This window comes from Rhodamnia argentea, chromosome 3, assembly GCF_020921035.1.
Source record: "Rhodamnia argentea isolate NSW1041297 chromosome 3, ASM2092103v1, whole genome shotgun sequence".
Lineage (NCBI taxonomy): Eukaryota > Viridiplantae > Streptophyta > Magnoliopsida > Myrtales > Myrtaceae > Rhodamnia > Rhodamnia argentea.
Genome location: NC_063152.1, coordinates 27,335,175 through 27,361,759, shown reverse-complemented (window position 1 = coordinate 27,361,759; position 26,585 = coordinate 27,335,175). Strand labels below are relative to the sequence as shown.

Genomic DNA, 26,585 nt, shown 5'->3' with positions numbered 1-26,585 from the left:
AATTGAATTTATAATCAATATTAATTCCTTTCTTTATATCAAGAGTTGAACAGCACGAAATTTTGTGTTTTTTCCTTTAAGTGTTTATCCTTTGTTAATACATATCTAAATACAAATATGTTCAACATTTATTATGCTTTTAACAAATTAATCTTTTCCATTATGTGATCAATTTTACTTTTCCCTTTTTATCAAGATCTACTAAAAATAAAGATGGATTTGTGAATTAATGAGCAAAAAGGAGTGTCTTAGCCAAAATGAGAGTAGAAATAACGCCGCTTAAATAAGCAAAATGAAAAGGATAATCCAAATCCAACCTTTCCCAATTTGCCCCTTTTTTCGTTCTGTAATTGTTATTATCTTCCTGGAACATTATGCAAAAGTGGTGAGAAAATGAATTGAGACCAAAGCACAAAATAATATATATATATATATATATATATGTATATCTGGGAGCAATAGATGGTTGTCGATGTTAGTGGTAGAGATTCCGATCAAACTGTTAAGGCCAATGGTACAGAAACATATAAATGCATTATATGATGTATGCAAGATGAATGAGTTTAAGCGCGTTGGAGATCCTTAAAATCAATGGTAAGTGCAACTATTTTAATTGTAATAGCAAAGAGATGTGAGCCCAATGTATCTAACTTTGACTTTCAGCTGCTGATAGTAGTTTATTTATGTACTATAAGATTTTATTAGACACGTAATAGGGATTTTTGATATCGTGAAATTGCCTTCAGTATTTGCATCCATTACGACCATCGACAATCTAAAGGTCTAGATTTTAATTTTCTCAAATAGTTATGTAATCATGAGGGGATGTACATGATTGATCTTCTAGAGAAAATCAATTCTAGCAAAATCTGCCATTTTAATATTTCTTACTATGAGAACGTGTTGCAAATTGTGCAACTCAACAATAATGAGCATAACTAGATATTTACCTATTTATTTCTGCAAGTCTATCCACAAACAATAATGAGCATGATCAATTATTACCTATTTATAGAGCCTTTATCTTTTGGTGCTCCATGCCTTAGCCAACTAAATTTCTTCTTTTTTCTAACTAGTCCTTCAAGCGCTACAAAACACGACCAATGGTAACAGCAACTACTTGAAGATAAAAAAAATCCAGCATCTTTGCACTACAAAAAAACAAGGATTTAGCCACAGATTTTGCCACGAAAAATTGACCAAAATTCGTCGCTAAACTGATTTGCGACGAAAATTAGCGACGGAAAAATATTCGCCGCCAATTCGGTGTCGCAAAATTAAGCAACGAAAAACTAAAATTCGTCACTAATTAGCGACGAATTTTACGACGAATATTTATCCGTGGCAAATTAGCAACGAAACTTATTCGTTGCTAATTAGCCACCAATTTGGTCACGAAAATAAATTTCGTCGCTAAATTTAGCAACGAATTTAGTGACAAATTTTGTATTCGTCGCGAAATTTAGCGACGAAACATTGTGTTTTGTCGCTAAATTTTGCGACGCCGGATTAGCCACAAATTTTGATTTGTGGCAAAATTCATTGCAAAACCCAATTAGTGACGAATTTTGCCGAATTTTTCGTGGCAAAATTAGCGACAAAATTTTGATTTCTTCACTAAATTTGATTTACTTTTGAACGAACTTTCCAACGAATTTTTTCTGTCGCTAATTAATGACGAATCAAATTTAGCCACGAAAATATTATTCGCCAATAATTTGCCACGAACATATTCGTGGCAAAATTCGTCGCTAATTTGCCTAAATTCGTGGTAAAAGTCTCGGCAATTACGAATTTGAAAGTTTAGCATTGATATATGCAATGAAAATAGCCAGAAAAGTATTTAGTGATGAAATTTAAAATAATTTAGTGATAAAATTAGTGACGAATTTTTTATTAATTCTTTAGCGACAAACTCTTCAATGAATATAGCGACGAAATTTTTTTTTTCATTTGATAAAATCATTTCTTTTACTTTTCGATCTTAAATTTAATTAAAAGCAAAATTAATTTCTACAATTTATATTTAACATTGATTAAGCACTTAATAATATCAGAGTTTTATAATAATATGAAAATGCGATACATTTTTTTTTTTGGTAAATGAAAATGTGATACATTCATCTACATTTTTTACAAGAATGACATAAATATTTTTCTTTAGGGAATTTACACAAAATTAGTTCCTCGTATTACAGTAGCTCCTCCATTGAGGTGACATTCACTTGTTGACATACAATGCCATACTGAATCAGATCATCCTTGGCAAATCTCCCCCTCCGCATATCAACACATAGCTCAATGTACTTAAACATAATCCTCTCAAGGGTATTTTGCCATGCTTGCGATCTCTTCGAGGTAATAAGATCGTGTAGTTCTTGCAGAGCACCTTGCTTCCGCCCAACATTTATCAGCTCTGCATCCACACATGAACATTGTCAGCAAAACTCCATGTTGCATAAAAGGACTGCAGCGAAAATGATAACTATTCTCTTATTGTAACTATACTGAATATGAGCACAATGTGGGTCAGCTCAAGAAATAGACTAAAACCGGTCTCACAACTGACTTTTGCAATTTCTATGCCAATCGCACGTAATTTTTTTTTAACATACCAATATGGCAGTCAAATTGAATGCATCATGAATTAGTGCATGGAATCATATCAACATTTTGAACATGGAGTAGCAATCAAGAAGAAGAGGATCTAAGTTTTTACCTCCCCTTGTAAACAGTTGATCGACTTAGATTCTCATCATTAAGATTAAGGAGAAAAACAAATTCCACCATTGTAAGAATTTCATACCTCGAAGCATCTTCTCAACTGATCAAGCTTCCCTCTAACTATACGCTGAAAAGACAAATAACAAATATAAGCACATTCATTGTGCCTCAATTGTTCATTATGCAACAAGAAGTTCACAACTTTTGTAATATTTTCACTTCTCTTCTACCCAAAGAAAAGACAGTTGCCATACAGAACGTAGATGCTCAATTGAACATGAGGATTTGCAGATTTGTATTATTTTTACTTTTTTAGCAAGAGAAATATCTCAATCACAAGGAAAGCCAAAGTTCAAACGGCAAGATCTAAATCATGGTGATGTAAGGATATATTTGATGAAGTCGACAGAGAACTTACCGCATACATGCACTCATTGATAAGAAAATCTTCAAGTTCTTGCACATTTACAACATACCTTCGCCCAGGCTAGTTTTCTGCATTGAAGTATGTCAAAAGATGTTCAAAGTACTTGACATATCTCTGGAAAAAAAATACAATGATGTTATCAAACAAAATGAAAAAGGTTGAGGACATTGACCAAAGTGTATCACTAATTGTTATTCAGAAAGCAACTCACTATCTGACTTGGCAAGACAAGCCCTTTTCCATCCACACATCTTTTCTGGTTGTAGTAGTCAATAGAATCCTTAGCAATCTGGAAGAATTGTAGAGAATGTCCAACAAATGAACAATGAAAAATATGAACCAGTGTATTCTTGAATCTTAATAAGAAGTCTATGGAATTGACAACATGTCAATCCTTAATCATGAATGAGTAAAGGAACGATGAAATCAAGCCTAAAGGACCTAGAATCACATTAAATTAACACCATTAGGCAGCCTCCAGAATTGAAACGGAGTATATAAGACCCCAAAAATCACAAGCATTTGGCAAGAAACCAACCCGGGATTGATGCAATATTTTCTCACATGTGTATGTAAGCTCTTATGATCAGTACAGTTACAAATTAGAATCAAATGGGAGTTAAGTTGAAGCTCTAAAGTCACGGCCAGCAAATTCCAATGTTGTTCCAGCAAATTCCAGTCAAGGAAAACATTTACAATTGTGACATAAATCTCGACCACGTATGGTGCTTATAACTATGAAACAAGAGAATTTTGGACATATGCAACTCCAACAAGCATGCCAACAAATTCCTAACAAGTAAAGCATTATTAGTATGAATTTCCTCTTTCGACTCAATATACAAAAGTATATGCTAACGAAAGAGAGAACGAGAGCGAACTGAGGGACTGACATCGATCCGTCGTTGGTGGCGACGAGATCTAGAGATGGAGGTCTGCGTCGCACGTTTGCTAGGGCTTCTTCTTCTGAAGTGCAACACCTTTTTTCTCTCTACCCTAAAAGATGAGTGACGCCTTTTTTCTCTCTGCACCTGCGTGGACCCATCATCCCTGTTGGTCGGACCCTGCAAAACAGATTCAAGTCTCACTTGTTGGCCTCCGCCGAACTGAAGAATGGCTACCAAGCCTCAGTCACACCTCAACGAGCTTCGATCTCCTAGCTACTGTACTTTGGCGAATCTGGAAAGGAAGGAACAACGCGAAGCAAAACCCAAAGAATCTTATTAGTTTAGTCGTGGCTGACAATCTTCTCTTTGTGAACCAGGACAAATCAAAAAAGAAGGAGCAAGCTGATAAGGGTTCCTCACCTCAGATCTGGAAGGGCTCAACCAGTTATGCTCTTAAAATCAACATCGATAGATCATTCTTTGCAGTCATGGCTCCGAAGAGGGAAAGGGAGCAACGTTCTGAAGAGGCGAGACTCGTGGTTCTTTTTTTTGGGTTTTGCCCGCATAGACAATTGTGACGAACCGAAGGTTTCGAGTCTCCGACGTTGGAGAAGAAATATAAGAAGGAAAAGGAGCAGCAAAAGCTCCGAACCCAAGCAATCAAAGCCCTTGGAGCATCAGGAAGTTGCGAAGAAGGAGAAGAAGAGGAAGGCGTTGGAGATGGGCGAGAACGACGATGAAGGTAAGAGCAAGACGAGCTCCGAGTTGGTTGACCCTGAGAATTTGAAAGCGAAGGAAGATGGGGAGAAGAAGAAGAAGGCAAGGTTGAGTGACGGCGATGATCAGATGGTTCAGGAGGGAACCCTAATTTAGGAGAAAAATTTAGCGACGAAAAATAATTCGTGGCTAAATTAGCGACGAAAAGCGTCTTCGTCGCTAAATTAGCGACGAAACACTCATTCGTCGCTAATTTAGAGAAGTAAATTTAGCGACGAAACACTCATTCATCGCTAATTTAGAGAAGCAAATTTAGCGACGACATTCATTTTCGTAGCTAAATTAGCGATGAAAAAAGAATTTGTGGCTAAATTAGGGACGAAAAAGTAATTCGTGGCTAAATTAGCGATGAAAAACGCCTTCGTCGCTAAATTAGCGATGAAACACTTATTCATCGCTAATTTAGAGAAGCAAATTTAGCGACAAAAAAAGAATTTGTGGCTAAATTAGCGACGAAAAACGCCTTCGTCGCTAAATTAGTGACGAAACACTCATTCATTGCTAATTTAGAGAAGCAAATTTAGTGACGAAATTAATTTTCGTGGCTAAATTAGCGACGAAAAAAAGATTCGTGGCTAAATTAGTGACCAAAAACGCCTTCGTCGCTAATTTAGCGACGAAACACTCATTCATCGCTAATTTAGAGAAGAAAATTTAGCAATGAAAAAAGAATTTGTGGCTAAATTAGCAACGAAAAAATAATTTCGTCGCTAAATTAGTGACGACAAAGTTAATTAGTCGCTAAATAGAATATTTTCTTTTTTATTTATATTTCTATAAAATTAGCGACAAACAATGTGATTCGTCGCTAATTTTAATATTTTATTTCTTATTTTTATTCATAGTGCTAATTTTGCAACGAAATCAACATTCATCGCTAATTAGCGATGAACGGCAATTTTTGTCGCTAAATGATAGCAACAAATTTGTGACGAAAAACATTGCTCATCACTAATTTTTTTTTTTTTATATATCTTATTAGTGGCGAAGAAAGAATTCATCACTACCGTAGCGACGAAAAAGATAATTTGTCGCTAAATTGAACATTTTCTTTTTTATTTTTATTTCTATCATATTAGTGATGAATAATACATTTCGTTGCTAAATTAGCAATGAAAATAATAATTCGTCGCTAATTTTAATATTTTCTTTTTTATTTTTATTCATAGTGCTAATTAGCGACGAATGTTGATTTTCGTCGCTAACTTTTAAGAAAAGAATTTGTGACGAAAAAAGACGTTAGTCGCTAATTAGCGACGAAATGTGGCTTTTTTGTCGCTAATTGGCGACGAAGCCTATTTTCGTCGCAAAGGAGATAGCGACGAATAATCTTTTCATGGCCGGTTTCGTCACTAATTTGCGATGAATTGTTTTTGTGGCCGTTTTTGTGGCAAATTAGCGACAAAATATATTTCGTGGCTATATTAGTCGCAAATTAGAGACGAAATGTTTTTCATGGGAATTTTCGTTGCAAATTAGCGACGAATTTTTTTTCGTCGCTATATGCGTCGCTAATTAGCGACGAATTTTTTTTCGTCGCTATATGGGTCACTAATTAGCGACGAATCTTCAATTTGTAGCTATTTTTGTTAGAAATTAGTGACGAATTTTTTCCGTCGCAAATTTTTCATGGCTAAATCCGTGTTTTTTTGTAGTGTTGGAGATCTTTCCGACCAATGGTAACAGCAACTACTTGAATTTATAATAGGAAAGAGATGTGAGTTCGTCAAAGCCTTTTTCAATTCCAATATACCAAACATTTTTGTATTTCTCCAAAGCCCTTTAAGCTAAAGACGTTTGCATTTGGCCAAAGACTTTCCACAAATGCTGAACCAAATGCACCCTTAATCTAAGGGAAAGTTCGAAAGACAATCAAAATCTGACTGAGCCCACAATATGAATTATGAATGAAGAATTTTCCATCCAACAAAGTTTTTAAAAGTAATTAGAAAGAGAAGGTGTGGATTAGATAGATAACGAGAGCTCAATTCCAACACAGCCAGAAGCAAACATTTCAATCTTAGAACTCTTATCCATGATTTCACTGATCTTATCAATTCTAGAATCTAATGATGGTATTCTCTTGTCGATAGAATTACAGAAAAAAAAAATCAGCAATAAGGCACGAAGGGGCTGCGAACCCATGTGCAAAAAGAGCCCAAAAAGTTAAAGCCATATATGCAAGTCTCCACCACACCAACCGCGGATAATTTCAAGGCAATTTCCAATAAAAATAGAAAGGAAACATTGCTCTCCATCAGAATCTATCATGTTCCGCTCCACTAAAACCGACCAAAATATTATTATGTACAACAATCAAAGAATTCTCAACAATACATGTGTTTTTAGTCACTCAAGTACTTAAGGTAACCAAAACTGTCTTAGCATACCCAGCTTCTCTGCTTTACGAATTCTATACATAAAGCTCAAATGGAAATGAAGCTAAGCAACATTGTTCAATATAACAACACATTTTGTGTGCGCATCGTGTGAAAATCTAGGATTATCCTGCCAAAAAAAAATATCTTCAATAATTCAAGACAAAGAATAGAGTTCATGGCTGCTTGTGCTTTGCTGAGTGGTGGCGACAATGGCATCAACACTGGCGACAACAACGGCCATCGCGAGAGCTCGAACTTCCTGACCTCCTCCAATATTGTCGGCAGTGGGGCGACGACGACGTCGATCAGTGAGGACAAAGAGGAGGGAGAGTGCTCACCAATGATGGAGATTGTCTGGAGCGGTGGAATTGAAGAGAGAGGAGAAGAGAAGAGGAGCAAACTATGAAACTTGTTTTATGTAACTCTAGAATTTTGGTTGAAAGTGGGTCTCCAATGCAATAAACCCATTTTTTTCTAGATTTTTCTCCTTGAACCCATTTATGACCCACGTTGCATTTTTGACGTGACCAATATCTAATCCATTTGAACAAACTTAGAGTCAAAATATGAGTTTGTAACCCACTTTGACGGCCCTAGTTGTACACTTTTCATTTGAGCAATGCCAAAATTAGGGGAAAAAATTCAAATCGAATTATGTTGTACGTGCATAGTACATTTTTATTCTATTTCTATTATAGAGTAATAAAATATTTATGAGTTGTTTTTTTTTTGTAGCAGAATATTATGTCATCATGCCAAAATTAGGGGATATAATCGTATTTCTCAAACTGGATTTACCTTGTCAGTGAAATATTGAATGCAACGCTCGTTTTTTCTATCTTGCATGCATAACTTCAATCTAATTGTGAAAGACAAACTAATCTTGTGAACAAGAAGAAGAGTGCTTCCTACTGGGATATTTATGCGAGATTTTTGTGAATACATAATCTATAAAAAGAAAAAAATCAAACTTCTTTTTGAATAACATTAAACGAGACTAATAACTCAACAATATTTTTCATAGTACACTCTCTTGTTTATTCCATAGAAGTGTTTACAGATTCATAAGAATTTATTAATTTTAGAAATTAATCTTCTAATATGAAATGCAAGTACATTGACCTTACCTTAATAATTATTGTGGCTAATATTTGACATATCCAACAGAACTCTTTTAAACCCTTTACGTTATATAGTTGAAAATCATACATTGATTTTTGTTTGCTTATGACGATAACCACTTATGTTCACCCAATCTTCAAACTAGATATTAAACATTTAAAAGTCCATATTTAAGCAACTGACACCCCCCCCAAAAAAAAGTAAATTCTACATTTATAACAGCATACGTTTTTGGTCAAAATTGCAAAATTTGGATTAGTGGCCGAATTAAGAAAAAATATTGCATCATCTGAACTTAGATCTTCTTTGGTTAATAGAGTCATACAAAAGCATCATCATGTTACAAATATCTGTGAATTACTTCATTCAAATTGAAATAGAGTTGCTTATCATTTAAAGCACTGTAGCTACAAGTACCATTGCTTATATACTACTCGAACATTAAATTTTTGCCTAATATCGAGGAAACCTCTCACTCACCCATCATTAAAAATGACTGGCTCTCATACAATTTAATATCGAATACATGAAACGTTATATCTATCGACCATTTAACTTGTTCCCATGTTCTCCTCCGCTACAATTTTCTGAGGAGGGAGAACAGCAGCTCACTTTTATAAGACGAGGAATTCCATACAAATACCAGCATGGAAACCTAGGCGAACCTCCCAACAAGAAAGCTCCTGAGGGTATGGCTCGAGACTTCTTCCCGATTAGAGGTTTCATCTACAATTGGTTGTAGAGTCTGGCGGGTATAGTGACTACATCAAACTAGACTGGACTCTAGGGAATCATCTGCCGACAGAGTAGTGCTTCAACAGAGACTTCACTGCTATAAGAGCTCTCTTCCGTCGGTTAGCCATCTCATTGCCTCCTCCTGTTATTCAAAAATGATAATCAAGATGTTGTTATCATCATGAGAGAGAGAGAGAGAGAGAGAGAGAGAGAGAGAGAGAGAGAGAGATTTTACCAAGGATGCAATGTTTTTCTGGTAGATCACTGATCTGATACTTATGTACATACAAGGTTGGAGTATGTGAGACAGGATCATTTTTTTCTTTTGGTCAAAAGACATGATTATTGGATGCACGAGAGAGAGAGAGATTTTACCAAGGATGCAATGTTTTTCTGGTAGATCACTGATCTGATACTTATGTACATACAAGGTTGGAGTATGTGAGACAGGATCATTTTTTTTCTTTTGGTCAAAAGACATGATTATTGGATGCACGACAAAAGAGGTATTCCAAGACGAGGGATCACATAAGTCTTGCTTTGAAGCACTTGAAGGATTAACAAGAAAGAAGAAATTCAACCCGCTTAGTGTAGTGCAGCAAGAGACAAAAGGCTCTACAAATAGGTAAATAATTAGTCCTGCTCATTATTGTTGTGGATATACTTGCACAATTTGCATTTAATATGTTCCCATACTAAGGAATACTATTAACGGCAGGGTTCGTTAGAAGTGATTTTCTCTAGAAGCGCGACAATATACATGCTTGGTGATTACTTACCTATTTAAGTAATTTAAAATCTAGACCTTTAGATTGTCGATGATTTTGATGGATGGCAATCACGATTGCAAATTCACAATATTGAAAGCACCTATCACATGCTTCTAATAAAACCTTAAAGTATGTAAATAAATTGCTATTTACTGTTGAAAGTCATGGTCCATTATATCAGGCTCACATTATTTTTCTATTATAAATTAAAGTAATTGCACTTAACATTGATTGGAAAGATCTCCAACAACGGTTAAATTCATTCATCTAGCATACATATTGTCTAATAAGTCTTTGAATGAGAGAATTAACATTGTCTGAGCTAGTAAACAAAGAAAGCGGAGATACAAATTTGTTTGCATAATCAACTACTAGATAACCACGAGCAAAAGATTATGTTTTCCATTTTACTAAAAAGTATTATTCTTACCAAGAAGACACAACTATATTAATTAACTTGAAACGAATTAGTTTATAGTCACATACACACACACATATTTATTATATATTGTAAAGTCATAAATTGATTTCAAACATTGTATCTCATGGTAATTGCATCTATACAAATGATAAAGGTAAATTGTAAAAAAGATAGGAAGCAACTTAAACTCTTTATATTCAATGTTTTGAAAAATCAATCTTAATTTTAAGCTTGTATTGATATTTTTTTCATTTGAGCAATGTCAAAGTTTTAATCCAGACATTTTTCCACAGAAACTACGTGTCCTTTTGACGTAGTCCTTGTATATGCCTAAGTCACTATTCACTAATGAAAAAAAAAATTCTACACGAAAACTATGCAGTACGTGCATGATACATTTTTAATTCTATTTATAATATAGAGTTATAAAATATTTATGACTTATTTTTATTTGTCATGTAGAATGTTTTGTTATTGAAGCACCTACCAATGTGCTTATATATTTTAACCTAGGTTTATCGTATTAGTGAAATATCAAATGCAACTCTCTCTTTTTCTTTGTTACACACATATAATCGATCTCCCTTTTTCAGAATCGGGCATGACCCTAAAGTTCATGCTTTTTGAGGGAAATTCGGTCATTCTTTTCCAACCATACCTTCTATAGCTTATCTTTTGCCGATATTTAATACTCAGCATTTAAAGGTGACATTCAAGGCGCATCCATCAATTTAATATATACAACGAGAAGTTTGGGTGGCCAAGCAAGGCTAGGCCCAAAGTTAGGTGGATCGGGCCTTTTAGCAAGGCCATTACTCAAATTTGCCCATTTGGATCAAATTTGGGTGAAGCAGGCTGCTTGCCCAATAATCTTCTCTATTGTGTTCTACACTAAGTAAAATCATTATATATATCCATTCTAAGCCTCTTTTTATTTTGAAAAAAAAAAACTTGTTCTTTTGATGAGTTAAAACGGTAGGAAAGGGCGATCAAGATAGCTACTTCTTTGGGTGTTACTTCTTGCAAAATGTTACATTTAAATTTCAACTATTCAATTCTCTCATTAGTATTTGAGTTTGTAAGTCAAAAGTCGAGAAATTTCTTCAAATGTGGTAGCTAAAGTTCAAGGCACAAGCTGGCCAAAGGTTCGCTCACAATAGGGTTCGAACTTGTAACCTCATTATACACCGTGTTCTCTTTACCATTGAGCCTCGATGATTGCCAAAAACTAGCTATTCAAAAATATTATCAATATTCTCGTCATTTTAAGTATGCATGCGTAAAGCTTCTAATGGTTAAGGAGAGACGCAACACAACACGGTGAAACATAAAAACAATGTCACTACAACATTAACAAGAAAATGAATGGGAGAAATTGACAAAATTAAAACTCAATTCGTTTTGTGGAAAACAATTTCCTGGAATATGATTTCATGATTTTTCAACATTTGGTTCCCGGAAAATAACGAGTCAAGGAAAACATTTCTTGTCATGAAAAAAAAATTCAAAAGTAGGGAAAATAATTTTCTCTTTTTGAGAAAAGAAAGATAATTTTCTCGTCTTTCCTTCCTCCACTCTTTCACCATTCTATTTAAAAAAATTGAAAATTTTCTTTTGTCTCTTTGCTTTTCTTTTTTTTTTCACAAAATTTTTTTTTTCTCTTTTCCCTTCTTCTTAGGCCCGTCGTCGGCGAACTTGAGCCTCACCAGAGGCCGGCAAGGCTAGGCAATGCCGGATCTGGTGAGGCTTGGCCTTGGTGGACCTCGATTGCTATAACAGAAAAGAAAAGATAAAATAAAAAAATAATAAATTAGAAAAAATAAAAAAATAAAACTAAAATAAAAAGAGAAAGATAAAAATAAAATTTACTAAACGAAATTCGATTTTCAATACCAAATGGTGAAAAATATTTTTTAGGTCATTTTTAGGTTTCGTGAGAACATAAAAAATTTATTTTCTTAGTTTTACGGAAAATATTTTCTAGAAATACTTCATTTTTTGCGAAACAATCTAAGCCTAAATAACTAAATTTGAGCATAGGTGTTATCCGCATATTACCACATGACTCAAGATATGCCCCATCTTAGGAATGCCACACCAAAGATGGCGTCTGCTTCCTTTTCTAAGAAACTCTATAACATTAACTGATCTAACTTTGATTAATTGTTTGGATCACACAAAAATTGCTGAAGATGGAATCAATCGATTGAGGAGATCCATATATTTATTCAATAAGATCAAAATTGTTTCTTCTCCAATAATTCGCAAAAAATGTAAATAGATTAAACTATAGGAAAATCAGATTGGCATATATGGTCAAAACCCTCATCCTATGTACTATGAGAGATCATGGATGTCAGTCTCTCTCCTCTCCCATATCCGGCTCAAAATCGCATATTGAGCTAATATTATGGTGGAATTTGTGACGGTGTTGTTGTTGTCTACTTGTGGTTAATCGAAGCATTTGTAGTTATTCTAGTTTTGCCCGATAATAGGCGACGTGAACGTCAACTGTCTTACATGGTACGACGGAAGCTGATGTGGACAATTTTCTTATAATATTTACATATTCTTCAAATTTTTCTATTTTTTATTATTTTCGTTTCTTTTATTTTTTGTTTTCCTCAAAGTGGCCGGTGAGGGTCGCCGAGCCATCACCCGTCACTGGGCAAGGGCAGCGAAGCCCTCCCTAGCCGCTGGCAAGGGCCACGACCCTCACCGGTCACTTAGGTTAAGCATGTGCTTTTGAACATGAACCGATACATCTTATAATTGAATTGCCATGTCTCTCTTGAGTTTGCAAAATTTCCTAAAAATTTGAATATTCATGAATCGATGAATGTGCATCTCCGTTTTTGGATTGAATCATTCTAATAGACCAACCATTTATGACAATTGCTTCTATGGAAATGCGCATTAAATGCAAATATGCAAGTTAATCCACTGTAATAATGAGTATGGCTAATACATTTGCCTAATTGTACAATCCTCCATCTTTTTATGCACGATGCTTCTTTACTCTTGTTAATTAGCCTCACTATCAATCCTCGCATAACGAGTCATCATGCATAAAAATGACCAGGAGGATTATCATAAAAATCCTAAACTAATTGCAATCGTGTCAATTTAGTCTTAATTTTTTTTTATTGTTTTTGGCCAATTGAGTCCTAAATCTTTTGTCTTTATGTCAATTCAGTCCATTCGGCCACTTATGACCTGAAATTGCTGACATGGAACCCCGAAAGCGCATTATGCCTAAAAGCCTTTGTAAAAGATAGGGATGGACACTGAATTTATATGGTGCTTGCCCTGGTGGAGCTAGTTTGTGGAAGGAAAACAAAGAACGGGATGGAGGAGAGGAAAATTTCGCAGGGAGAGGCTACTGTTAACCTCTTCCCTCCTCACCCATCCGCCTTGCCGAGGATATTAATGAAAGAAAATATGTATCATGTAAAACACCTGGCGCGTTCAGCCGACCTAAGCCCAACCTTTCGTGCTTTTCTCCTATGATGTTTATTCAATCTTTATTTACAAGTCTACACAAAGAAAAGAAAACAAGCAAACTGTAATTGTTATTATCTTCCTGGAACATTATGCAAAAGAGGTGAGATAATGAATTGAGACCAAAGCACCAAATAATCTCTCTCTCTCTCTCTCTCTCTCTGGGAGCTACGGATGGTTGTCGATGTTAGTGGTGGAGATTCTGATCAAACTGTTAAGCCCAATGGTACAGAAACATATAAATGCATTATATTTCACTAATGGGATGAATCTGACTTGGAACATATAATTGCATCATCAAGTGCTTCATTAAGGATGAGTGACATGGCCATATAATAGGAACATATGTCAAAAGAATCCATATTTTCTATGTAAAATTTTGACATTGCTCAAAACAAAATATCAAATCAAGCTTAATATTAATATTTTTTGTTATCATGGAAATTAAAACCGTTTTTTATGTTTCCAATCTTCTTTGAAATTTACCTTTTTCTTTTGTATAGATGAAATAGCAATGGTATACAATGTTTGAAACCAATTTATGACTTTTTGGTCTATATATTGATCCTTTCTTCTTATAAAGTAATGCCTTCCAAAGTTAATTAATATAGGCGTGTCTTCTTGTTAACGATAATATTTTACTGACGAATAGTGTATCTATTCATATAAGAGTTGCATATTTTCATAGTAATATTCCCTTAAATTAAATAATTTTAATTTATATTGAACAAACAGTCGTTATATATGGAAAACAAAATTTCCACGTGCAACACTCATGGTTACCTAGTAGTTAATTACATAGACAAATTTATTTATTCGCATCTATATCCTTGCTTGCTCAGATAATGTTGATTCTCTCGTATAGAGACATATCGGACTATACGTATGCAAGATGAATGAGTTTAAGCGTGTTGGAGATTCTTAAAATCCATGGTAAGTGCAACTATTTTAATTATAATAGGAAAGAGATGTGAGCCCAATATATGTAACTATGACTTTTAGTTGCTGATATTGGTTTATTTACGTACTATAATATTTTATCAGACACGTGATATGGACTTTTGATATCGTGAAATTGCCTTCAGTGTTTGCGTCCATCATGACCATCGGCAATCTAAAGGTCTAGATTTTAATTTTCTCAAATAGTTATGTAATCATGAGGGGTGTACATGATTGTTCTTCTAGAGAAAACCAATTCCAGCAAAATCTGCCATTGGAATGTTTCTTACAATGAGAACGTATTAAATGCAAATTGTGCAACTCAATCCACAGCAATAATGAGCATGACTAGATATTAACCTATTTATTTCTGCAAGTTTATCCACAAACAATAATGAGCATTACCAATTATTTACCTATTTATAAAGCCCTTTATCTTTTGGTGCTCCACGCCTTAGCCAGCTATATTTCTTCTTCTTTCTTACTAGTCCTTCAAGCGCTACAAAACAAGACCCTTGTGATGCCTCCAAAATAAATAAATAAAAAATCCAGCGTCTTTGGAGATCTTTCCGACCAATGGTAATGGCAACTACTTGAATTTATAATAGGAAAGAGATGTGAATTCGTCAAAGCCCTTTCCAATTCCGGTATACCAAACAATTTTGCATTTCTCCAAAGCCCTTTAAGCTAAAGAAGTTTGTATTTGGCCAAAGACTTTCCACAAATGCTTAACCAAAAGCACCCTCAATCTAAGGAAAAGTTCGAAAGACAATCAAAATCTAATTGAGCCTACAATATGAATTATGAAAGAAGAATTTTCCATCCAACAAAGTTTTTAAAAGTAACTAGAAAAAGAATGTGTGGATTAGATAGATAACAAGAGCTCAATTCCAACACAGCCAAAAGCGAACATTTCAATCTTAGAACTCCTATCCATGATTTCACTCATCTTATCACTTCTAGAATCTAATGATGGTATTCTCTTTTCAATAGAATTACAGAAAAAAAAAAAATCAGCTATAAGGCACGAAGGGGCTGCGAACCCATGTGCAAAAAGAGCCCAAAAAGTTAAAGCCATATATGCAAGTCTCCACTGCACCAACCGCGGACAATTTCAAGGCAATTTCCAATAAAAATAGAAAAGGAAAGATTGCTCTCCATCAAAATCTATCTTTGTCCGCCGAAATCGACGAAAAGAACTACTAAATTATTGTCTCGAGTTTGAGCCGTGCATGAGACGATCTTCCTTATTTTGTAGAGCAATCCTTCTTATTTGTAAGGACCTCTTTATTTTTAGCCATTCAACAATCTCCTTCCATCCTTATAAAAGGGTGAGAGCACCGGTTGACGTCGCAGGTTAAGGCGAACTTGTTCAAAGGCACGTTTTGCATAGCTTTCTTTTCCGCTTAAATTTGGGGTGATTGATTGTTTTAATGGCCGAAAATAAAGAGGATTCCTACACTTGCGAAGGATCGTTGTACAAAATAAGGAGATTCCCTACAAAAAAAAGTAGGATTGTTCAATGGGTTCTTATTTGTTTTCATCTTGTGTCTGAACAAGGTCTGCACAATCAGTTTTTATTTTCATTATTTTTATAAAGTTAATTCTTTATTATTCACTATGTTTTATTAAAGTGGACACAGAGGCTCAGTCCGAATGTGGACTGTACTGGGACCTCGCGAATATGGCCTATAAATGGGCTTTATTAAATCCAGCCCCTTTCAATCCTAACCTCACCAAGCTCAATCTCAAATATAACCAAACCATGGCTTCATTTGTTTGACGAAAAATAATCAAGAAAATTTTTTTAAAATTTTTTTACGTTTGATTTACAGAAAATAAACTAGTTAAGAAAAATATTTTTCATCAATAGAAAAAGACCTTCAAAAAGTGGGAAAATGATTTCTACTGTTTTGAAAAGAGTAAATCCTTTTCCCTTATATTTCCTCTTTATACTCCTTCATGTTCTTTTTCTTTTTAACTATTTTTATTTATATATTTTTTCTTTTCTTCTATCTTCTTTTGTGCTTATTCATGGCATGGTCGCTGGACGAGGCAATAGACGTTGACCTACCATAAGCGAGGGAGAAGCTTGCCCAATTTGGCAAGGTGGAGCTCACCAAATTGACTGGCATTTAGATTGATCCAATTTTGTTTATTTCAATTCAATTGCATCCATATATTATGCACAACCCAAATGAGTACTTTGAAAGTTTTACCCTTTTCTTTGAAATCATGCAAATGTGAGAACTGTCGGATAACTCATGAAGGTGCATGATGTAAGATCTAAAGCATTTTGAGACATATGTATCATTTTCAAAATAATTTTTATTTTTCAGAAAGTAATACATTATAACAAACTAAAAAAGCGAATTAATTAGTTTGAAATTTCAAGTGGTTGAAATTTCGCTACACCGTTGCATAAGTAGAAAATTATGTCTTAATACATAAAATATCTACTGGTGCACATGATACTCAACAATTTACCATAAACTATGATCTCGTTAAAAGAATAGTCGTCTACACCAACTCGATAAAGGAAATTTCCATGTAGGATCCCAATGAAAATTCCCTTGTTGCATGAAGAAGCCTGGTAGCAAACTTTCGTCCAAAGTTGGTGGAGGCGGTTGGCAGTGGTTGATGTTGGTGGTTTGTTTGTAAAACAAACGAAGAGGTATCTTGTCCCACTTGACAGTTATTTTATTTGTTCAATTGATGAAAGGATACAAAGGTTGTGTCTATTCAATTAGCGGTTATTTTCTAAAACACTCTTACAACCTTTGGTGTGACATCCTGAATTTCGACTCACTTTCGAAGCTTTGAATAAATGAAAGGTCTCATTGATGTATTTCAGTCTAATCTCACTCGGAGTTGATCCCTCTCGAGCAGACTAACCAAATGGGAATGGCTAACTAGGAAAATCAAGTACGTGGACCTAAGAACTTGATCCTGGATTGACTCTTTGGCCATGAAAATTGTCGAGGGAATATTCTGGACCAATATAGGCCGATCCTAGAATGATTAAGGAACGATTTGGATAATACCCTACGCTTGGATCTCGGGTGATTCCGTTTGACCTGTATGGGTTCCGAACGTCCCTGAATTATTTTCTAACGATCGTGTCCATCGGGACTAGTGATTGACCCTCGCAATTGAATGACAACCAAGGTAGCCAAGGCTCGAGTAATTCTTAAACGTGATTTTAATCACGGGTCGATACGCGTAGCTCCTAAAAGCCGCCCGTTAGTTTGAGATACGCTGAAAATTCTATTGATCGAGATTGATCGCGAATCGAGCTTCAGAATTTGACGTCGGACCTTCAAGGGTTTCAATAAATAAAATTTTGGACGTTTCCTCATCCTGTGTGAAATTCCTTCACGGTTCGCCCCAAAGAGGTTCAGGAAAAGTATATTTGGACTGGATATGGGAAAGGACCCATTTGCCCTCGAAAAATACCCCATTTTTCACTTGGAACGAAGGGTATTTTGGTCATTTCCCCTTTTGGCCGAGATTGACTAGTCAATGAGGGGAGATAATTATTTTTTCTCTTGATTTGTGGGAATAATTAATTATTATTAACCTATATTAATTATTATATTGGCATCTTCTTCTTCATTATCCAAAGACTCTCTCTCTCTCTCTCTCTAGCTCACTTTCTCTCTACCTCACTCTCCCTCTCCTTCTCCCTCACTTGGCCGAACACCCTCTCTCTCACCCTCCATTGCCGAAAATTCTTCAAGCCTTCTTTGGTGTCGCTTTGGAGCGCTTGGAGTCGCTAGAACGTCGCCAAGTCGCCGGCCGTGCAAGGATCGCCGGAATCGCCGATTGGTTCGGGCTTTTCCTCAACCGTTCAACGGACGTTTTTGCGAGTTTTTGAGGTAGGATTGTTTCTAAACCTAAATTAGGTGGTTAGGTTGCTAAAAGACCATGAAATTGTGAATTTTTGATGAAGAAAAGTGTTGGATTTGAGCTTGTGGAGGGGCTGGACGAAAATTGCAGATTTGAGGGGGAGAGAAAGCTTGTTCTTGCATGAATAGTAAAGTCAAGAAGATAATAGTGGTCAAAGTTTAACTATGGTTACTTTATGCCCTAACTAGAGTTACTTTATGCTATTGTTTAATCATGGTTAGGTTAGTATTTGACTCTAGTTAGTTTTTGAACCATGGTTAGTTAAAATATTAACTAGGGTTACTTTTATGTGACATAAAGTCGTTATGCCACGGTGCTAATTAAATGTGACATTATTATAGTATAGTACTATGGTTGTGAATTAATTATGTTAGAAAATTATTATTGTTCGGCCGTGATAAATTTCCACGTTATTATAATTTTAGTGGCGCGTGATTTATGAATTGCTACGTTAGCGTAATATGGTCGCATGACGTGGATTGGATACTATGTTAGTATTAATTGATCGGGTAGTCTGAATTAATATTTGAATTAGTGTGAATTAATCGGGTGATCCCGAACTATTAATTCTCTAACGTGAGTGAATCACGTGGTCCCGAACTATTCTAAGAAAATGAGAAGGTCGTATTCAATCAAGTCGTCCGAGGCCAAAGTGAGCCGTATTCGTCTGATTGTCCGAGACCGGGGAAATGAGAAGGTCGTATTCAATCAAGTCGTCCGAGGCCAAAATGAGCCGTATTCGTCCGATTGTCCGAGACCGAGAAAGTATGATGGTCGTATTCAATCAAGTCGTCCGAGGCCAAAGTGAGCTGTATTCGTCCGATTGTCCGAGACCGAGAAAGTAAGAAAGTCGTGTTCAATTAAGTCGTCCGAGACCAAAGTGAGTCGTGTTCGACTAATTGTCCGAGACTTGATCCGGTCGTGTTCCTATGTGTCCGAGACCGAGATCCGTGGGTCGTATTCCTATGTGTCCGAGACCCGGGTATATGTATAGAGCCGTGTTCCATAAAGGTCCGAGGCTCAATGTTATGAACTTATTTGATGGCGGTGGAGTAACGTGGAATATTCTGGAGGAACGTGGAATATTTTTGGAGTAACGTGGAATATTCTGGAGAGACGTGGAATATTTCTGGAGTAACGTGGAACATTTTGAAGTGACGTGGAATATTCTGCAGCGATGTGGAATATTTCTGGAGTAACGTAGAAATTTTCGGAGTAATGTGGATATTTATATTATGGCATGATGTGTTAAAAACGTGCCCTGGAGCACGTAGAATATTTTATTGTCGGGCTGAGGCGTGAAACGCCAAGAGGGGAGTAACGTAGAATATTTGAGAAGGTGTGAGAATTTTCGGAGAAAGAGTGGAATTTTCTGGAATTTAATTGGGGAATTTTTGGGTAGCGCAAGAAAGAGTCGTTGGAAATTGTTGCTCGCCTAGTTTGTGTCTGGAGGCACTAGCGACCTGATCTAGGGTTAGAGATTTTCCTACTGAGATTTTATCTCATCCCGTCGTGGGTTCGTTGTTTTTCAGACCTTTTGCCTCAAGTATGAATGACCCGCCTCAAAGGTTCGGTATTCCCCGAGGTCATGGTACCGGGAGAAGATGGGGAGGTTGTAGAGCCATCGGATGCGGAACAGCCACCCGAGCTTGACGAGGATGAGTTGGAACCGAGAGATGATATAGTACCGGATAGCAAGGACGAGGCCTAGGGTAGTTGGCCTCTTGACTTTTGCTGGCTGTTTTATTTTGGATGTATAGTAGGCTTCGATCACATAATCTTTTTTGTTCTAGTGATCATAGGATTGTACAGTGGCCTCCGAAACCGTAGGTTTGGAAAATTGTACAGAACGTGTGGATATGTAAATGAGTTTGTTTTTACCGTCTCAAGTCATCGTGATGTTAATTGTTTCTGTACGGGGATTTGTTTTTTTTGCTTTCGCATGAATTTGTTGGCCTTTGGATCCTGGAGAACTGTACATAAGCGTGGCCAAGTGGGATGTTGACGAGCTCGCAGGGTTCGGGTCGTGACATTTGGAGTATTTGTGTATGTTCGAAAATAACTACCGATTCAAACATGAAAAGGTGTGATTGAACGTATAGTTTCGAACATGAATAGATATGTTTGAACCATCAGTTATTAGACACGAAGAGTTGTAATTAAAAAAAAAAAAACTATTTTCGAACAATGAAAGGTATGTGAGAATTAACACCTTTTTGGACGCGAAAATGTGTGTTCTTTTCTCTTTATATACTCAACTATTCTGCTCATTGTTCATAACTTCTAATTTCAATTTTCGTCCTTATAAACAAGAGAAATACAGCCTTCATTTCCAATTGTTTCCTAGAGAGTTCTCGAAGAAATATTAGAATTGCTATCTAATATTCTCGCTTGAGACTCTGTTATATCCTGGAGGATTTTTACCGGAAACCATTAGCAACGTTGTGGGGCAAATAATTCTTTAAAGAAAGTGTTATCACGCCTCGTAGTTTGATTCCTTTGTTCATCTCATTTGACCATTATTTTACTAACAATTTTAAGGAATTATTCATTCAACAATGGAGTCAGAATCAATCAAGGTTATGAACTAGGATATGGTGAAACTGGATCGGTTCGAAGGCAACAATTTCGCTCGCTGGAGAGATAAGACGATGTTTCTCCTCACTGCCCTGAAGATTTCCTATATCCTTGACCCCAATTTAATGCCTATAGAGGATCCGGTGCCTACCACTGAAGGAGGAGAACCTAGTACAGAAGATGTTGAGAGGGTCAACAAGGAGAGGAAGAAACGTGAAGAAGACGAATTGGTTTGTCGAGGCCATCTACTGAACATGTTATCCGATCGTCTCTATGACTTGTTCACCGAGATGAAGTCTGCTAGAGAAATATGGAATGCGCTCGACTTCAAGTATAAAGCAAAGGAGCAAGGTACGAACAAATATCTGGTCGCAAAGTATTTTGACTTCAAGTTCGTTGATACTAAACCCTTGTTGGAATAAGTCCACGAATTGCAAGTACTGGTCAATAAAATTCATGCTCTCAAGATAGATATTCCAGAATCTTTTCAAGTTGGAGCAATTATTCCAAAATTGCCTCCTAGTTGGAAAGATTATGGAAAAAGGATGCTGCATAAATCTGAGGACCTCACCTTGGATCAAATTCAAAAACATCTCCGCATTGAGGAAGAGTCACGTTTACATGATAAATTTGTTTTGTATGATACCAAAGTGAATTTTGTGGAGGGAAATTGATTTCAGTCCAAAACCTACCAAAACTTGAAATGCAAGAGAGGGCAGAATTTTAAGAAGCCACAGAAGAAGAAAAAAGGTTGTTGCTTTGTTTGTGGCAAGGAGGGTCACTGTGCAAAGGAGTGCGGACACCGCAAGAGCACATTCAAGGACAAGAATACTTCAACAGTTAAGGCATATGCAAATATGGTTAAAGAGAACTATGTGGCCATGGTTTTAACCAAGTTTTCGAACTTGAATATTTTTGAAAAGGTTAAGGATTCTGTAGCCATGATTTCTGAAGTCAATTTTGCCACTATCGAATCTACTTGGTGGGTCGATTCTGGTGCAACTGTGCACATATGCAAGGATCAATCAATGTTCAAGCACTTTGAAGAAATTGTTGAAGTGCATCTTCAAGAGGTTGAGATGGCAAATAAAACTCTTGCAAAAGTTGTTGGAAAAGACACAGTCATTTTAGATTTTACTTCTGAAAAGAAGGTTTTTCTTCTTAATGTACTATTTGTACCCAAAATCAAGAGAAATCTGGTTTCTGTTGATCCGCTTTGTAAAAGGGGCTTTCGGGTTTTGTTTGAGTCCGACAAGGTTATCCTGTTGAAGAATAGGCTGTTTGTGGGAAAGGGCTATGCCAATGATGGCATGTATCAATTGAGTATCAATAATAATATTGTGTCTTCTGCTTACGTTGTTGATTCTCCTCATTTATGGCATAGTCGATTAGCACATTTAAATTTTCGCTATTTATATAATATGAAAAAGTTAGGCTTGATAAATTTTAATGGAGAATTTGATAAATGTGAAATCTGTGCTAAGTCTAAGTTAACAAAGAAATCATTTCCTAGTGTCAAAAGAAATTCAAATTTATTAAATTTGGTGCATAGCGACATATGTGAATTCAATGGCATGATAACACGTGGTGGTAAAAGGTATTTCATTACCTTTGTGGATGACTATGATAGATATTTATATGTCTATCTCCTAAGATCAAAGGATGAGGTGTTTACTATGTTTAAAAAATATAAGGCTGAAGTGAAAAATCAATTAGAAATGAAAATTAAAGTTCTACGTTCAGATAGAGGCGAAGAATATTTCCTAAACGATTTTTCAGCATTTTGTGTAGAACATGGTATTATTCATCAAGTTTCGGTACCGTACACTCCACAACAAAACGGTTGGGCTGAAAGAAAAAATAAGTCTTTAGGAGAAATGGTTAATTGTATACTTTCGAATTCAAAGCTACCAATTAATCTTTGGAGAGAGGCATTGCTTACTGCATGTTACATTCATAATAGGATACCATCCAAGAAAAATAACATCAGTCCATATGAAGTTTGGAAAGGTAGAAAACTGAACTTGTCACATCTTAAAGTGTGGGGGTGTTTGGCATATTATTGAATACTAGATCCTAAGAGAACAAAACTTGGCTCTAGAGCTATGAAAAATGTATTTCTTGGATATGCTGAGAATAGTAAAGCTTATAGGCTTCTTGATTTAGATTCAAATGTCATTGTAGAATCAAGAGATGTTGAATTCTTCGAGAATAAGTACTCTACGGATTCTGAAGTTATTGAGAATAATGCTCAAATACAAGATACAAATAATTCAGAACCCATAGAAACAAACGTAGATTATCGTGAGAAAATAACAAATGATTCTGAAATCATGATTGAACCTAGGAAAAGCACTAGAGCAAGAAAATCAAAGGATTTTAGTCCATATTTTATCACTCATGTTTTCCTCGTAGAAGGAGACATAGATAATAATGTGGTAAATAAATACGTACTAGTATTAAATTTAGAAGATGATCCTAAAAGTTTTAGTGATGCTATGTCTTTTAGAGATGCTTCTTTTTGGAAAGAAGCTATAGATGATGAAATGGACTCGATCATGTCCAATAATACTTGGGTATTGGCAGATTTACCAAAATGATCTAAACCTATTTGGTGCAAATGGGTTTTCAGAAGAAAATATAATTCTGATGGTACTATCCAAGCTTTTAAGGCTAGGTTAGTAGCTAAAGGGTATAGACAAAAAGAAGGAAGAGATTATTTTGATACTTATGCTCCTGTAGCACATATAACGTCTATTCGAATTCTTTTTGCTCTAGCATCCATTTATGATCTATGTGTTCATCAAATGGATGTTAAAAGTTCTTTCTTAAATGGAGATTTAAATGAGAAAATTTACATGGAATAATCAGAGACTTTTGTTCTTCTTGGAAATGAGAGGAAAGTATGTAAATTGGTCAAATCTCTTTATGGGTTTAAGCAAGCACCAAAGCAATGGCATGAGATATTTGATTCAGTCATATTATCTAATGGTTTTAACCATAATAGTGCTGATAAGTGTATTTATTCTAAATTCACTAAAGACTATGGTGTTCTAGTTTGCTTATATGTTGATGATATGCTTATCTTTGGAACTAATATAGCTGGAGTCATTGAGACTAAGAAGTATCTAACTTCAAATTTCAAAATGAAAGACTTGGGCGAAGTAGATACTATCTTAGGTATTAAAGTTAAAAAACATAGTAGGGGTTATTCCTTGAGCCAATGTGATTATGTTGAGAAAATGTTAAATAAATTTAAACATCTTGGTTTCAAAGAAACAAGCACTTCGTATGATACTAGTGTCAAATTAAATTATAATACTGGTAGAGCAGTAGCACAACTTGAATATGCGAGTGCTATAGGGTCTTTAATGTATGCGATGCATTGTACTAGACTTGATATTGCTTTTTCCATGTGTAAGTTGAGTAGATACACTAGTAATCCAAATATAGAACATTGGAATTCGATTATTAGAGTTTTTGGTTATCTTAAGAGAACTAAAAATTTGGGATTGTTCTATAATAATTATCCGGCAGTATTAGAAGGATACACCGATGTTAGTTGGATTTCTAGCGTGGGAGATAAACATTCTACTTCTGGATGGATCTTCACGTTAGGTGGATGTGTTGTTTCTTGGGCGAGCAAGAAACAAACATGAATAGCTCACTCAACTATGGAATCGGAATTTATTGCTTTAGCAGCAAGTGGGAAAGAGGCTGAATAGATAAGAAATTTGTTGATGGACATCAAATTATGGCCTAGTCCTATGCCTCCTATTTCTATTCACTGTGACAGTCAAGCTACTTTAGCAAAGGCTTATAGTAACATTTATAATGGTAAGTCTAGACATATCAGCCTAAGACATGAATACATGAAACAATTGACTCATGATGGTACCATAACAATTGTTTACGTGAGGTCAAGTTAAAAAGTGCGGATCCCTTTACAAAGGCTCTTCCAAGAGATGTGGTAAAGGTGACCTAAAAAAAAAATTAAAATCACCAGTAATAGTAACCCGACCTAATACTAGCACATCACTAGTTATAAGGTTTAATGGGTAAAAACAAGTTACTGAAAGTGATTATTTGATATCGACATTAGCTCAGATATGAGCAGTAAGTATCGTCTGTCACGTTTTAGAGGTTGAGTTACACTCTTAATGAACTATAATATGATTTAGTAACGTGTTTATTAGTAACAGAAACATGTAGTAATACTTCACATATATGGGCTTAGAAGTGGTGCCGCTTCTTACAAAAGTTGGGGTTACTTTCTAGAGAGCTTATGAAACAGGAACAAGCACAATGCCATAATAGTGCTGAGTAATTATGAACTTCTCGTTGAAAAAAGAGGTCAGTATATGTGAGGTATGTCCGATTCTATTATTTAGAGTAACAAGTTTAAAGCCAAGCTACTTGTAATTTTGATAGAGTTTTGAGATACTTGCACTAAATAAAGGTTTTACTCGAAAAAGACCTTTATGTAGGTATATTAATCTCATGGAAATGTTGGCTGTATTTTAAAAAAAAATTATTATTTTTTAATTTTGTTTTACAAACAAAGTGGGGAATTGTTGGTGGTTTGTTTGTATCACAAACGAAGAGGTGTCTTGTCTCACTTGACAGTTATTTTATTTGTTCAATTGATGAAATGGTACAAATGTCGTATCTATTCAATTGACGGTTATTTTCTAAAACACTTATATAACCTTTGAAAGGTCGTGTCTATTCAATTAATGGTTATTTTCTAAAACACTCTTACAACCTTTGGAGTATTTGTGTCTGTTCGAAAATAACTATCGATTCAAACATGAAAAGGTGTGATTGAACGTATAGTTTCGAATATGAAGAGATATGTTTGAACTATTAGCTATTAGACACAAATAGTTGCAATTTAAAAAAAAAAAAAAACTGTTTTCGAACAATGAAAAGGTATGTGAGAATTAACACATTTTCGGACACGAAAAGATGTGTTCTTTTCTCTTTATATATTCAACTATTTTGCTCATTGTTCACAACTTCTAATTTCAATTTTCGTCCTTTCAAACAAGAGAAATTAAGCCTTCGTTTCCAATTGTTTCCTAGAGAGTTCTCGGAGAAATATTAGAATTGCTATATAATATTCTCGCTTGAGACTCTGTTGTATCCTAGTGGATTTTTACCGGAAACCATTAGCAACGTTGTGGGACAAATAATTCCTTAAAGAAAGTGCTATCATATCTCAAAGTTTGATTCCTTTGTTCATCCCATTTGACCATTATTTTACCAATAGTTGATTGCACGGAGTGTCGGTGGTGGGTGGTAATGGTGGTTATCTGATGCAGCCTAGCTAATCCAGTACCAATGGACAAACATGTATCTTCTTCACATTTTCACAGATTCGAACTAGAAGAAATGCAAGTTCTTGTTACTGTA

General features: G+C 35.4%; 1 long non-coding RNA gene across 1 annotated transcript; it reads right to left on the bottom strand.

Moving 5' to 3' along the window:
• Nucleotides 1–2,249: 2,249 nt before the first annotated feature.
• On the bottom strand, nt 2,250–25,741 carry LOC125314456. Its single transcript, XR_007197940.1, has 4 exons — nt 25,731–25,741; nt 15,924–15,930; nt 4,459–4,465; nt 2,250–2,492 (listed from the first exon to the last, which is right to left on the bottom strand). It is a non-coding gene; the product is annotated as an uncharacterized LOC125314456 (long non-coding RNA).
• Nucleotides 25,742–26,585: the final 844 nt, after the last annotated feature.